The sequence below is a fragment of the Pongo abelii genome, chromosome 2 (assembly GCF_028885655.2).
Source record: "Pongo abelii isolate AG06213 chromosome 2, NHGRI_mPonAbe1-v2.0_pri, whole genome shotgun sequence".
NCBI lineage: Eukaryota > Metazoa > Chordata > Mammalia > Primates > Hominidae > Pongo > Pongo abelii.
The window spans coordinates 112,167,969-112,183,672 of record NC_085928.1 but is presented as its reverse complement, the minus strand read 5'-3'; the positions used below and the strand labels follow the sequence as shown (position 1 = coordinate 112,183,672).

At 39.5% G+C, this 15,704-nt stretch overlaps 1 pseudogene; it reads left to right on the top strand.

The window, feature by feature from the left end:
- The window catches only part of LOC100440656 (sal-like protein 4), a 48,484-nt pseudogene extending 41,055 nt beyond the window's left edge, over positions 1-7,429 (top strand).
- The last annotated feature ends 8,275 nt before the right edge of the window (positions 7,430-15,704 follow it).

Sequence of the window (15,704 nt, the reverse complement as noted above, 5' to 3'; positions counted from 1 at the left end):
TTCCACCCTCCCACCTTTCCAAATGTCCAGTGTCCATTATTCCACTCAGTATGTTCATATGCACACATTATTTAGATCCCCCCCCCCTTTTTTTTTTTTTTTCCTGAGACAGAGTCTCATTCTATCACCCAGGCTAGAGTACAGTGATCTCGGCTCACTACAATCTCTGCCTCCCAGGTTCAAGCAATTCTTCTGCCTCAGCCTCCTGAATAGCTGGGATTACAGGCACCTGCCACTATGCCTGACTAATTTTTGTGTTTTTAGTAGAGGTGGGGTTTTGCCATGTTGGCCAGGCTTGTCCTGAACTCCTGGCCTCAAGTGATCTACCCGTCTTAGCCTCCCAAAGTGCTGGGATTACACTGTACCCAGCCTAGCTCTCCCTTCTCAGTGAGGACATGCAGTATTTGACTTTCTGTTTCTAAGTTATTTCACTTAGTAACCTGTAGTTTCATTTGTGTTTTTGAAAAATACATGATTTTATTCTTTTCATAGCTGAGGAGTATTTCATGATGTATATATATGCCACGTTTTCTTTATCCAATCATTGATGGATATTTAAGTAGATCCCATATCTTTGCTTTTGTGAATAGTGCTACAATAAACATATGAGTGCAGATATCCTTTTTAGGTAATGACTTATTTTCCTTTGAATAGATACCCAGTAGTGGGCTTGCTGGATTAAATGGTAGTTCCACTTTAAGTTCTATGAGAAATATCCATACTGTTTCCCACAGAGGTTGTACTAATTTACATTCCCACCAATTGTGTTTAAGAATTCCCCTTTTTCCATATCCTCACCAACATCTGTATTTTTTTGACTTTTTAATAATAGCCATTCTCATTGATATAAGATGGCATCTCATCTTGGTTATAATGAACACTTCTCCACTGATCAGTGATGTTGAGCATTTTTTCATCTGCTTTTTGGTCATTTGTATGTTTATTCTGAAAAATGCCTATTCATGTCCTTTGCCCAGTTTTCAACAGGGCTATTTGCTTTTTGTTGTGGTTGAGATATTTTAGTTCCTTGTAGATTCTGAATATTAGTCCCTTGTCAGATGCATAGTTTGCAAATGTTTTCTCCCATTCTGTAGGTTGTGTTTCACTCTGTTGATTATTTATTTTGCTGTGCAGTAGCTTTTTAGTTTAATTAAGTCCCATTTGTCCCCAGCACTTTGAGAAGCTGAGGCAGGCAGATCACAAGGTCAGGAGATCAAGACCTTCCTGGCTAACATGGTGAAACCCCATCTCTACTAAAAATACAAAAAATTAGCCAGGCGTGGTAGTCCCAGCTACCTGGGAGGCTGAGGCAGGAGAATGGTGTGAACCCAGGAGGCAGAGCTTGCAGTGAGCTGAGATTGCGTCACTGCACTCCAGCCTGGGCGACAGAGCAAGACTCTGTCTCGAAAAAAAAAAAAAGCCCCATTTGTCTGTTTTCATGTTTGTTGCATTTGCTTTTAGTCATAAATTCTTTGCCAAGCAAAGGGAGCAATTTTGAACTGTCTGTCACATATTGGTATTTTATAAATGAGAATTTTATTATTTTAGAAACATTTCCCCATAATGTAATTTTTATGTACTGTTAGACTCAAATATACTTAGTCTTTCTATAAAATTTAAGAAGCCAAAGACAAACATATTTATTTTCAGCAATCTATGTTTTAGAATTTATCTTATTTGGAAATGACTTGGACATTCAATGAGTATCACTTAATTTAACATAACTTTAGAATTTTAAATCACACAAAAAATTCATTTATAAACATTTATTCCATTTACATTTACCTAATTTATTTTTATCAATATTACCTAAATTACTCATGAAAACTGAGATATGAGATAAAGCTACTCATCATTTCAAGTAATTTCCCTGTTAAACATATGTACAGTCTGTGAATATCAGGTGTTCACCTAAGTAAGAAATTGAAAGTTAATTATACAGATATTTTGCTGATGACTTAGAAGACATAGCTGTTTTTATTAAGCCAACACTATTAAATTAGTCTTACTTGTCAAAGAGTTACACAAACAGAGATCATTATGTTTTTAGGCTGGGTTTATAGTTTTACTATCTTAAAATATCTGGCAGAGACAAATATAATCCTATCTGACTAGTAAACTCACACAAAAATGTATGCTGAAATTCTGAAGATGTTTTTATTTTTATTTCATCAACAAATTTAAAACCAGCTTATTTATTAAAGAAATACTTAAGTCACATGCACTAAAAGGCATTTGGGTTGATTACTCCATAATTTATATAAGCACTCATGTATCTAAGCCAATCTGAATAGAATTCCTTAAGGGATTTCTAGCTGACTATGCCAGATTTTACCATGCAGATACAACATACAAAATGCGTAAACACATATAGATACACATACCACAATAAAGATCTTACAGCTTTCATTTTAGAATTTTAGTCATGAGACAGTAATACATAGTAATATACACTTATTGGCTTATAAAAGATAGCTGGATCCAAATTATATTTCTTAGAAAATGGGGTCTGTTCATATAGCTAAATGTTATTTAACCTGACAGGTAGTCTAATGAAAGCTGTGGACCAAAAGTTTGAACAAAACAGTTTGGTTTTCTTTTTTTAAATCTCTTTTGCCCCTTTACACTCCCTCTTTTTTTTTTTTTTAATCAGTTTCAAATGAATTTAGGGTTAAACATTCAGTTGTTTATTTTTCAGCTTGAATTGGCTGAATTGTATAAGAAAAATCAAATCTCCAAATAGGCTTGGGTGTTTTAATAACAAATCTATGTTTTGTTTTTTTGTCTGGTTTGCTTGATTAGTCAGTGTGAGTGAGAAAGCATTTTAGCAGGTTTTTTGTTTTGCTTTGTTTGCTTTTTCTGGGCATGGCAGACAAAGAAAGGCATTTTTATGCCAGAGAGACACCTCATATTATTGCTCTGAGCTTAAGATTTTGACCTGTTTAATCTGAGAGCCTAATTTATAAATATTTATTTATGTTTTGGAATTTATCTTATTTGGAAATGACTTGGACATTCAATGAGTATCACTATTTAACATAACTTTAGAATTTTAGATACATAGCAATTTATACTTATTGGTTTATAAAAGATAGTTGGATCCAAATTATATTTCTTAGAAAATGGGGTCTGTTCATATAGCTAAATGTTATTTACCCTGATAGGTAGTCTATTTTATTTTAGAATATAAATCCCTTAATTAACTATTCCATCACCCTAGGCAATTGTTTTTCAGGCACACTCAAATTTACATTTCATGTCTAGATTGTTGGTTGCCATGGAGCTGTTGTAAGTTGTAAAGCCATTAATTTGAAAGCCCTTTAAGACCGTAAAAAAAAATCTTGTCTGGAATGCCATAAGCAGTGTGTTTATCTCAACACAAGCAGAAAAGTCAGCAGATTCAAAGTAGGCAGAAAAAAAATAGAGATATAGAAAACTTAGAAGGCTCTACATGTTAACTCTGCAGTTACAGTTTCTAATTCAGCTTTAAGTAAAAACAAGCTTGAGGAGTTTGAATGATTCCCATGATGGCCACTGGTTTAAAAACATGGCTGGGCATGGTGGCTCATGCCTGCAATTCCAGTGCTTTGGGAAGCCAAGGCAGGAGGATTACTTGAGGTCAGGAGTTCATGACCATCCCGGGCAACATAGTGAAATCCCGTTTCTACAAAAAAAATTTTTTTTTAAATAAAAAGAAATGCACGAGGACAAGTCATGTAATTGGCAGGAGTCCCTGAAAACCTGGCATGCCTTAATGTTTGAGAATATCATTTTTGTTTTATATTAATCTCTCAAGAGTGAAGAAAATTCTATAATTCCTGTCACGGAGTTTGGACTGCTGTTTTAGATAGCGGTGACTGTCCTAGTGGTTTTTAATTGGCTGTCTTGTGCCCACCATTTAGAGTGTTTATTTTTGCTCTCAGAAAATGTTTAGAAACAAGCAAGGGGGAAAAAGGAGCCAGATCATTTACAGACGCACATGACCAAACTCAAATGAAACAAAAAATAAGAGTGTTCACAAAAATTTTAAGCCAGGCATGCAGACCACACAAAATACTATACCAGGCGTGCAGACCCAGACAAAATGTAAATTCTGTGGAAACCAGAGGACTCAAATCAGAAAAACATTGTTCTTATTCCAGATAGCACCTGCCAGAAAAGACAAAACATATCTTATTATCTCAGAAAGTGAAAAAGAATTCACTGAGGGAAGGGAGTCCAAGAATTAAAAAGGATATTTATTAGAGCAGAAAATGTAACTCATGGCAGCATAGAGCGCAAAGGGCTCAGTTGATACCTCACTTGATACCAGGGGCTGCCAATTCCTCTGAGGTGGGTACACTTGGGTCCCACTTCTGAGATCTCATTTTTATTAATCTAAATAACAAACAGACAGGGAGGCTCTAAGAGAAAAATATTTATTTGGGAATAGGACACTGCAATGGGAACATGTCTGCCATAGTAAACTATGTGTATATTTAGGGAAGTAAAGACAGACAAACTTTTTAAAGAAAAAATGAGGATAATTACATAATTGTTTTGGAATAATTGTCCTTAGCTACAAGAATCAATGATAAGAGTGGTGCCAGTCCAAGATTAGATAGGCAGTTGCTGGGATGTCCTTGCAGAAGAATTTTTGTGTGTGTCAGGTTGTGATGGCCTTTGTGCACAGCTTTAGTTTTTGCAGTCTTTTATCATAATTCTTGTTATCAGGCATTTGTGCATGAGAACTCTTCCTTCCTGGCATTTCTTGGCTCTATTTGTGAGGATTTTTAATACGAGTGACTTTGTTTTTATTCTGACAACCTTCATAGCCCCAATCCAACATGATTGGTGTCCTTATAAGAAGAGGAGAAGAGACAGAGACAGAGACAGACATACACAGTGGGAAGATGATCTGAAGATTCACAAATGGAATGCAATATGACGACAGAAGCAGAGACTGGAGTGATGTGTCCACAAGCCGAGGATTGCCAGCAACACCAGAAGCGAAGAGAAAGGCATGGAACAGATTCTCCCCTACAGCCTTCCCAGAGAGGCGGGCCCCACCCACACCTTGATTTCAGACTTCTAGTTTCCTAACTGTGAGAAAATAAATTTTTGTTGTTTTAAGTCACCCAGTGTGTGGTACCTGTTACAACAGTCTTAGAAAACGAATACAGACTCTACTAAAAATAAAATCAGAAAAAAAACCGTAAACACAAATAAAAATTTAATGACTGAGTTCCAGTGTTAAGGAGTGAAAAGGTCAGCAAATGCTCTCTTCCAAAAACAATTGTAAAACTCAACAAAACTGTAAAAAAAAATCATTTCAGGGCTTTGGAATAGACCAAAGGAAAACAACAAAATGAAGAGCATTTATTTATTTAAAACTGCTGAACTTTGGGTAAGAATAGTAGGAGTCTAGTTTTGCTTAAAACGAAGGTTTAACATGATTATAAGGGAAAGAGGGAAGATATTATCTCATGCAGCTATCATCATGCTAGAACTTCTCATTCATTCTCAAAAAAATTTGAACACACAAATGACACATGAATATTTTCTCACGGCAAAATAGAAAAACATCAATACAATGAAATTCCATATTGATTCTCATCTTTCATTCTCATTTCTCTTCTTTGATAGTAATGCAGCTACGAAGGTAATTTATTTTGTATTTGTTTTGATATTAAATAAATAATATCACAATGTCCAATACCACTGCTGCTGGAGCTGCATCTGCAAACTCTGGGGTCAGTTCCTGTGGCACCCAGTGGCACCAGTGGCTGGGAAGGCGGGTGCTCCAGTGACCCACCCAGGGAATGATGATGAGGCGAGTGAGGACGAACCACAGTAAATTGGCTTCGTCAGGAGACGTGTGTCTGTGAGAAATGCTCTGCAGAGTTCTTTAGCATCTCTGAGTTCCTGGAACATAAGAAAAAATCACACTAAAAATCTACCTGTTCTCATCATGAATGACAGTGAGAGGCCAGTGTCTTCAGAAGACTTCTCCAGAGCTGTACTTAGCTACCAACCACCCAGTCCAAGCAGTGAGTGAAACCAGCTGTGGACTCTGCAATGTACCTAAAGACAGAGACCGTCCTGCCGCTGCCCCCAAGACATAAGGTATTTACCCAAAGGCAAAGTGGTCAACACATATGTGACCTTGCAGGCACTAGGAGGCACCAACGTGGCGATGAATCAGCAGAGTGCAGATGCGCTGCCTGTCCCAGCGCCCATGTGTGCTTGAGCAGATCCTATGTCTGCAGCAGGAGGTACAGCAGGTCCAGCTCACCCAGCAGATCGCATCCAGGTACACATGTGGACCTCCCATGCTCTCCACTTTGGTGGTGGGCGACGACCTTGGGCAGTCGCATGTCCCAGCAGGTTTCTATGGCTGTGACTTTGCTCAGCCAGAAAGCTGGAAGCCAAGGTCTGTCTCTGGATACCTTGAAAGAAACCAAACTACTTCAAGCCAACATCCCTTCTGCCAACATTCCTTCTGCTGACATCCCTTCTGCCACCAGCTCTCTGTCCACAGGGCTGACACCCTTTGCTCTGAAGCCAGATGGAACCAGGTTGTTCCCAAAAGTCATGTCTCCTCTCGCAAGTGCTTTGCTTCCTCAGGCGCCGGGCTCAGTGCTCTTCCAGAGTCTTTTCTCCACTGTCACACTAGAACCATCCAAGAAAGGGAAGAGGAAGCCACCAAACATCTCCACAGTCGACGTCAAACCCAAAGATGAGGCTGTCCTCTACAAGCACAAGTGTCAGAGCAGTCTCCCTTCCATGTTTATCTGAGCCCAGCCAACCTATGTCAAAGTTGAAGTTCCTGGCACCTTTGTGGGACCCTTAACATTGTCCCTAGGATGACTACTTTGTTAGCAGCCCAGCCACGCCGACAGGCCAAACAACGTGGCTGCATGTGGTGTGGGAAGAACTTCTCATCTGCTGGCGCTCTTCAGATTCATGGGTGGACTCACACTGGAGAGAAGTCTTTTGTAGGCAACATTTGTGGGCGAGTTTTACCACCAAAGTCAACTTCAAGGACCATTACATGATCCACGGGGCGAACAATAACTCAGCCTGCTGTGGGAGGAAGCTGGCCATCGAGAACACCATTGCTCTGTTAAGTACAGACAGAAAAAAGTCTCAGAAATGTTTCCCAAGGAAATCCTGGCCCCTTCGGTGAAAATGGACCCTGTTGTGTGGAACCAGTAGCCCAGCATGCCCAGTGGCAGCCTGGCCATGAAGACCAGTGAGATCTCTGTGGTCCGGAGTGGGGGTGTTCCTAACCTCCTGCTTTGCTTGGGGGCCAGCTCCATTGTGAATAACACCACCGTCTTTGAGATGGATGGCTCCCAATCAGGCATCAGTGCAGATGTGGAAAAACCAGGTGCTACTGACAGCGTTCCCTCACTTCCTGGAAGAAAACAAGATTGCAGTCAGCTAAGCTAAAGGAGAACTTGCATGGAAGGAGAAATGCAGACAGAGTGAAATCTCTAGAATTTGCTTTTTTGGTAAACACTCATCTCCTGTTTTCTTTTTCTTACTGATATGCAAATGATGTTTTTGAAGGTTGTGACCGCAGCCTCAGGCAAGTCCCACAATCACGACTGTTGCTATGCTGCTTTGCAAAAAATTGAAAAATCAAACAACAAAAAATATTCATATCAAAACAAATAAAGACTAGCATTAAAAAAAATTTGGAAAGAAGCGGGTCTTGCAAAGTAGCTTTTGTACTTGTGACAAACTGTATACATAGAACCTTTGTACAACCTAGAATTTTTTCCAAAGACTGGTTACCTATTTCAAGGTAGAACCACTGGAACTTATTGAACCAACATGGAAAAGACAATGACTTAGCCTAATTGAGGGGAGAGGGGTACTGTATACCTCCATGATGACTGTATGTGGGTAAAAGGACAAGGTCAGCCATCTATTTAGGGGCCTATTTATATACCCCAACCCTGTCCCCATCTTATTGTTTGTTTTTCTGAATGTGCTTAAAAAAAATAAAACTAAGGTTGTAGAATTATAAAATTGCTTCAACTTTTTTTTTGTTTGTTTTTTTGTTTTTTGAGATGGAGTCTCACTCTTTCACCCAGGCTGGAGTGCAGTGGCGTGATCTCGGCTCACTGCAACCTCCACCTCCTGGGTTCAAGTGATTCTCCTGACTCAGCTTCCTGAGCAGCTGGGACTACAGGCATGCACCACCATGCCTGGCTAATTTTTTTGTATTTTTAATAGAGACAGGGTTTTACCATGTTGGTCAGGCTGGTCTCAAACTCCTGACCACAAATGATCTGCCCACCTTGGCCTCCCAAAGTGCTGGGATTACAGGTGTGAACCACCACACTTGTCCTGCTTCAACTTTAGACCCATAAGTCAGATGCCCTCAGATGGACTTACAGTAGTCCTTAAGGAGTCAGTGTGTGTGTTGCTGCTTAAATGCAGTCCAGTTCAAGCCCTGAGAGTGCCAGTGTCCTCCCCACACTTCCCAGGTGCTGTCCTCTTCCTGAACCCCAGAAGAGGTGGACACCTGAGCAGGGAATTTCAGGTGACTTAATTTAGTTTGTCAGTGCCTACTCTATTGAAGAACTGGGTTTTCATTCTTGAGAAGAAACTCATGGAAGGGTGTGTTTCCTATCACACGTTCACATACTAATTTTTTTTGTTGTTGAATTTCCTTAATTCAACAAAATTGGGACCTAAGACAAGTAATTATGAAGATTTTTTTTTGTTTTCTTTCTGAATATTTCATGAAGGCTACGAAGTTGGAATAGGCAATTCCTGGGTATAAAAGCTTTAATTTATCTACCTCATTTATTTTTAAATTCTTTTGTAGCTATTGTGTCTGTTTTCCTATTTTAAGACCGATGAAGTATTCCCAGGCCCTGTCTAAAACCTAGGAGTTGTATTGATGGGAAGAGCTGAACGTCCAAGAGGTTTTGTGATGCCTTTTTTTGTAATCTCCTTTTGTAAGTGTAATATTGAGCAAATCAAATATTGCTTTCACAATTTAACAAGAAAGGAGAAGAAAGAAAGACTCTAGCTTCTGGGAGAAAAGTCTTTTCCCTCTAGGTGGAAGACCCTGGCTGAACAGTGGATCCAAGACTGTTAGTCAAGGTGTTGTCTCTTAGTTATTGCACCTGACTTTAGGATTCCCTAGATATTATTATTATTATTATTTCTGCCAAGTTGTTCCTTTTCTTCTGGAATTGTAAATGAACACAATAATAGTACCTGTTTAGACTGTGAAATGGGTGTCATGGAAAACACACTGGTGGCTTTCTCACTGTTGAGCTAATAATGCCTTGTGAATGTATGATCTATGGAGAAACCCCTTTTATTGTACCTGCTGATGCTGTCTGTCTGTTGGAAAATACATTTTGAATTTTCCCTCCCAAAAACTTACTTATTTTACTTCCTGTGAACCTGTAATTATTTCAAAATTAAAACTTAAAAATTATAGACAAGAAAAGAAACCTTTTCTTTTACATTTTTTGCCACTTCCACAGCAATGCTGGTATTTCTTGTTCATTATATAATATTGTTTTCATCCCTAGAGAGAAATATTTTAGGCCTGGGCCTGTGCGTAAGAGGCTCCTTGTGCCCACTTGCTTATGCTTCTCCAGACCCAGTGCTATTTTAGGAAGCAACATAATCTAATTTCTGGGCAAGGAATCTAAGGGCTATCCATTAATTTAGAGATTGAAAATAAAGGGAACCCCACGACAGGGATAAAAGCATGTCCATGGTTTTGTTATTTGTTGAATTTTTCAACCAATTATGTACTTGTGGCATTCTCCCCCAACCTCCCACCACCTGTGGGACAATTTCCACCATGTATTCTCTTCATTTGTACGTAAACTCCAGTCCCTCCCAGCCTGAAGTGCCCTTCCTAGATCTTTGTTTCCTTCTCCAGTGCATAATGTAGCAGAAAAATCAGTTATACAATCTTAGGTGCAAATTCCTGGGTGCAAACTCAACCCTTACTGGTCTTGTGAACTTGGACCAGCAATTTCACTGAGCCTTGGTTTCCTCTTCTCTCCTTCTGGGGTGATCCCTTTCTCCCAGGATTGTGGAGTACAGTTGGTGAGGACTTTTTGTGGAAGCTCTTTGCCAGGTAAATATTAACTCCTCTTTTCCCTCCCGACTTTAGCAGCTTCCCCTCCCGGCCAACATTCTGAAGTTCCTCTGAGAGCATCTATGGAGGCAGGTACCACTTTGCCTCCTGTTTTCTCCTCGCCTACTGTGGTCTGGCTTGCATGCCCATATTCCCACTGCAGCAGAATTTTCATAGGATTTACAGATGAATTCTAATTGCCAGACAGGACAGATTCCTTCTCAGTCTTCCTTTTGCTTGACACCCTCACAGCATTTTGTCCTCTCTTCCCCTCTCTCCTTTTGCTTCTACAACAGAACATCCACCTGTTCTCCTCACTCAAATTGTTTTCTCCCCTTAGTTCCTTTCCTCTGCACTCTCTGCTCCCCTCAGATACCAAGGACGCTTGGACACTTCTCTGTTCCCTTCCTTAGATTGACTTCATCCTCACCACAGCCTCCAAGCCTCTCATGTCCTGACTATTCTCAAATCCACATCTCCAGCTCTGGCCTCTCTTCTGAGCTCCAGACCTGAGCTTCAACAGCTTTTTGGACAGATTCTCCATATGACTGTTTTGTAGACTCTCAAACTCTGCCAACTTCCCACTCTTTTGCTTTTCTGAATATAATTTCCTTCCTTGTATGGGACACTAAACTTGTGCACCTTATTGGATTGCTTTGACCCATCCTTTCTCCTACCCCCACCCTATCCCATCAGGTCACCTTTCAAACATGAGATTAGACTTCCTGAATGGTTGAGAATGGACCAGATGACACAACCTGGAAAGACTTGGAGTTGTCTCCTTGTGAGGTAAGGTTTGACCAGTGAAAATGGGAAATAGGAGGGATCCTATCTCTCCTGTGGACCACTTCAAGGTGTAGTTGCTGCTTGTGATCTGTTGTGTATGCTGGACAAACTTCCTGTTGAAAGATTTTGCTTTGTTTGTTCCCCCTAAAGCAGAGCCAGAGACAAAGCTAACAAACAGATAATTTACTTGGGAAATGATCCCAAGGAGTAGGAATGAGAGACATGGGGAGTGAAACAGAGAAGGTGAGAAAGCCAGTACAAAGATACATTATTAAGTAGGCACCACTATGGGTGGTGACTGATGCTCAGTGATGTCAGGTGATCTAAAGAGCTTTGTGAAATGCATCTAAGAATTATCCTTCTGGGAACATGAAAGGGGAACACTTATCCATTAGCTCCTGTTTCCCCATCGATGTTAACTCCTGGGTACTTCCAGGTTGTACATGCATAAGTGCTGAGTGGGCTCTCCCAGCATCCCACTGTGGCATTAGAGTGACCCTGGAGCAAGAGGAGAGAAACCAAGGAAAAATACTCTCAGGTTGCACCTGTATAAAAGTGATTGAGACCTGTGTAGAACTATTGCTGCAGAAGTGATTGGAGTAGGAAATACGGCTGAGATTTGAAGTGGAACATAAAAGTTGTCAGATAAGGACCTACTGTGTCTCTTTGTGGCCTCATTGTGAAGCAGTGGTCAGTGCAGTAATTAATTACCTTGCACTGCCTCACACATTTTTTTCTTGTTTCACTTCCTATTTCCTTCTCCCTCACTCTTATGGGCTTGTATCTTCAAAGTAAAGTGTTAGCACATTAATCCTTGCCTCAGCCTCTGATTTCTCAAGGACTTATTATAAGGCAATTTTTTTTTTTGAGATGGAGTCTAGCTCTTGTAGCCCAGGCTGGAGTGCAGTGCCACGATCTCAGCTCACTGCAACCTCTACCTACCAGGTTCAAGCAATTCTTCTGCCTCAGCCTCCCGAGTAGCTGGGATTGCAGGCTTCCACAACCATGTCCAGGTAATTTTTGTATTTTTAGTAGATACTGAGTTTCACCATGTTGGCCAGGCTGGTCATGAACTCCTGACCTCAGGTGATCTACCCACCTCAGCCTCACAAAGTGTTGGGATTACAGCTGTGAGCCACCATGCCCAGCTGATAGGGCAACGTCTTAAGAGGCTGGATAGCTTCTCTTAATTGCTATGGAAATAACGCTTTTTAAAATCAATGTATAATAGTTTGATTATTTATGACAACACAAGAGAATGGTTGGATCAAGGCAGTCAACACACTTTTAAGCCAGGGAGCTTGTATGGCAGCTTTTATTATTTTAAAGTTTTTTTTTTTACAAGGAATATTTTTTATTGATGTGTAACCTATAGAAAAGTGCACATGTTATAACTACAGACTTTGATGAATTTTCACAAAGCAAGCACAACCATAGAACCAGTCCCTGGATTAATACATTTGAAATTATCAGCATCTATGAAGGCCCTTTTATGCCATCTTCCAATTACTTTCTCGGTCTTTTCAACAGTAACTATTATCCTGACTTCTCATACTTCTATGGCAGCTTTTAAGGAGATCATTGTCTGAAGCAGTCACAGGTCAGATTGTGCTGAAAATCAGACCCAGAATCTGATTATGATGGCAGCACAGCAGAAAAGACTATGTGAGGTGGTCACATAGTCTTGTGAGAGCTTGAGACCTGAGTTGGGAACATTTTGGTAGCTGAATGAAACTGTCTTAAACCCTAACATTCCTTTGAACTCTCCGAGTTGGCAAAAGCAATCTCTTCCCTCTGCCAGAGAAGAACAGCTTCCCCTTGCCTGGAAATCATATTAACCTCACTTGAATTGGTGCCTCACAAAGAGGTACTAATTCTCGAGACTTTCTGCCATTATTTGTCATTTCTTCCAGGCCAAAAACTAGACAGACCCTAGCACAGCCTCGATGGAGAAGAAATAGCCTAAATGTCAATGGAACTTATGGAACTTTTTACTGTGTGTCAACAAGACCTAGGGGACATTTGTGGGAGCAGCTTGTGGGTGGAGCCCTCATGAATGGAATTAGTGTCCTTATAAAGAGGTCCCAGAGAGCTGCTCTGCCCCTTCTACTATGTGAAGACACTGCGAGAAGTCAGCAGTCTGTAACCTGGAAGAGAGCCCTTACCAGAACTTGACCATGCTGGCACTCTGATCTCGGATTTCCAGCCTCTAGAACTGTAAGAAATAAATATGTGTTGCTTATAAGCCACTCCATCTATGGTAATTGTAGTAGCCCAAACAGACTAAGACACTGCTGTGACAAATTACCATAAACCAGTGGCCTAAAACAACATTAATTTATTATTTCAAGTTCTGGAGGCCAGAGGTCCTAAATCAAGGTGGCAGCAGGGTTGGCTCCTTCTAGAGGCCAACCCTGAGGGAGAATCTATTCCATGCCTCCCTCCTAGCTTCTGGTGGTTTCCAGCCATTTTTGACATTTTCTACTTGTAAATACATTACTAATCTCTGCCTTTATCTTCACATCATGTTCTCCTCTGTGTGTCTCCGTGCCTTCTCTTTTGCTGTCTTTGAAAAAAGACATTTTATCATTGGATTTAGGGCCCATGCTATTTCCAGGATGACATCATATTGAGATTCTTAATTATATCTGCAAAGACACTATTTCCAAGTAAGGCCGTATTCACAGGTATTGGGGCTTAAGACGTGTACGTATATTTTTGGGACCACTATGTAACCCACCACATAGGTCTTTAGAGTGTTAAGTCAGGCACAGGGCAGATTATAAAACTGGATATAATAGAATTCTTGACACAAGCACATGTTCTCCTGATTGTTGGACCAACAAGTTGGCTTGGTAAGGGCAGTTTTATTCCTCGCTGATCTGGTCTTCCAGCTAACCCACAGACTTGCAGTAGGGATCAGAATCAACTACTGCCACCTTAGTTGACTCATAGACATGCAGTTAGGAGCCACAATAGCCACCCTGGCCACCACAGCCTAGAGCGGAGGCACTCAGCCAAGTGCATTATAGATCAACTGAGTTCCAGCTGACCACAGGTACATGAGTGATAACAAATGATTATTTTAAGTGCTTGAGTTTTGAGGCAGTTTGTTTTGCAGCAATAGCTAACTGATATAGAGATTAGCACATATCTCCAGAAATCAATAGGCATTGCTTTTTGGCCTTTTGGCTAAGATCAAACATAGAAATCAATAGGTAAATAATCAGTAAGACTTTAAAGGATTTAAATAACAAGCTTGATATAACAGCTATATAAAGAAAGCTGTACCCAACATCAAAGCAGAAACATTATTTTTAAACAAATGTGGAAAATTCACCAAAAATAAGCATATTTTAGGCTTAAAAGCACATTTCAATTTTTTCCAAAAAGAAAAACTCTGTAAGCAAATTTATAATAAAAAAATTATAGCAAAAAAGAAAAACTAAATTTAAAATCTCCCCAAAATGATTTATTGGATTAGAATAGAAATAATCCTTCCAAAATATTTGAATGTCAGCAAGAAAAAATGAAACAACTTATAGACCAAACTAGAAATTAATGACAAGAGGCATTACATATAAAAATCTCTGGGATACAGCCAACCATACTAAAAATAAGTACAGCCTTAATACATTTATTAGAAAATATGATATTTTTAAAATAAGTAAACTGAGGTTTCAACTGAAGAAGCTAAGAAAAAAAATCAAGGTAATCTTCAAAGTAAACAATAAATATAAAAACAGAGGCCAATGAAATGGAACAATAAAACCCATAAGAGTACTTTTTTTTTTCTTTTTCATTTGGGGGGAAACACAAATAAAATAGACAAGTGGTGACAAGTTTAATCAAGATAAAATGAGAGGACACTAATAAACAACATTAGGAATGATGAAGCTGCCATAACTGCAAACACAGTGGGATTTCACAAAATTGAAGAGAATATTATATACAATTTTGTAATAGCAAATTTCATAGTTGGAGAAAAAAATCCACATGATTTTCGAGGAATCAAATGGCCAAATTGGCAAAAGAAATAGGAAATTTAAAGAGACCAAAAAACAGAGAGGAAAGTGGTCTAATATCTACACCAAAATGTCACCAAGTCCACTTAATTCTCCTGGCAAGTTCTACCAGACTTTCAAGGAACTAAAAATTTCATGTTACTTAAGTAAAACTTCTATTTTACTTAATCAAGTAAAAATATGGAAGTCTTCCCAATATATGTTGCAAGTCTACCATAACTATGATACCAAAATCAGAAAAAGGAAGAAAGAAGGAAAGAAAGCTATAAGCCTAGATCATTTTATAAAGATGAACATTATGGGAGAAAAAAGGGCAAATTAAATCCAGCAATATATTAACGATCAGGTTCATTCCAGCTATGCAAACATGACTTAACTTTAGGAATATTTCAATGTAAGTCACTATATTCACATGTTAAGGAAGAAAAACATATGCACATTTTGATACATAGTGAAAAAATATTTGATAAAAATCAACTCATTCCAGAAAGCAAAATGAAAGCACTCAAAATAGGAATAGAAAGAACTTTCCTAAAATATAAAGGTATTGTTAGAAATTGACTGCATAGGCTGGTGTGGTGGCTCATGCCTGTAATCCCAGCACTTTGGGAAGCGAAGGCAGGCAGATCACTTGAGCTCAGCAGTTAGAGACCAGCCTGGGCAACATGGTGAGACCTTGTCTCTAATAAAAATGCAAAAATTCGGGAGGTGGGGAGCAAGGGGAGGGAGAGCATAAGGACAAATACCTAATGCATTCAGGGCTTAAAACCTAGATGATGGGTTGGTGG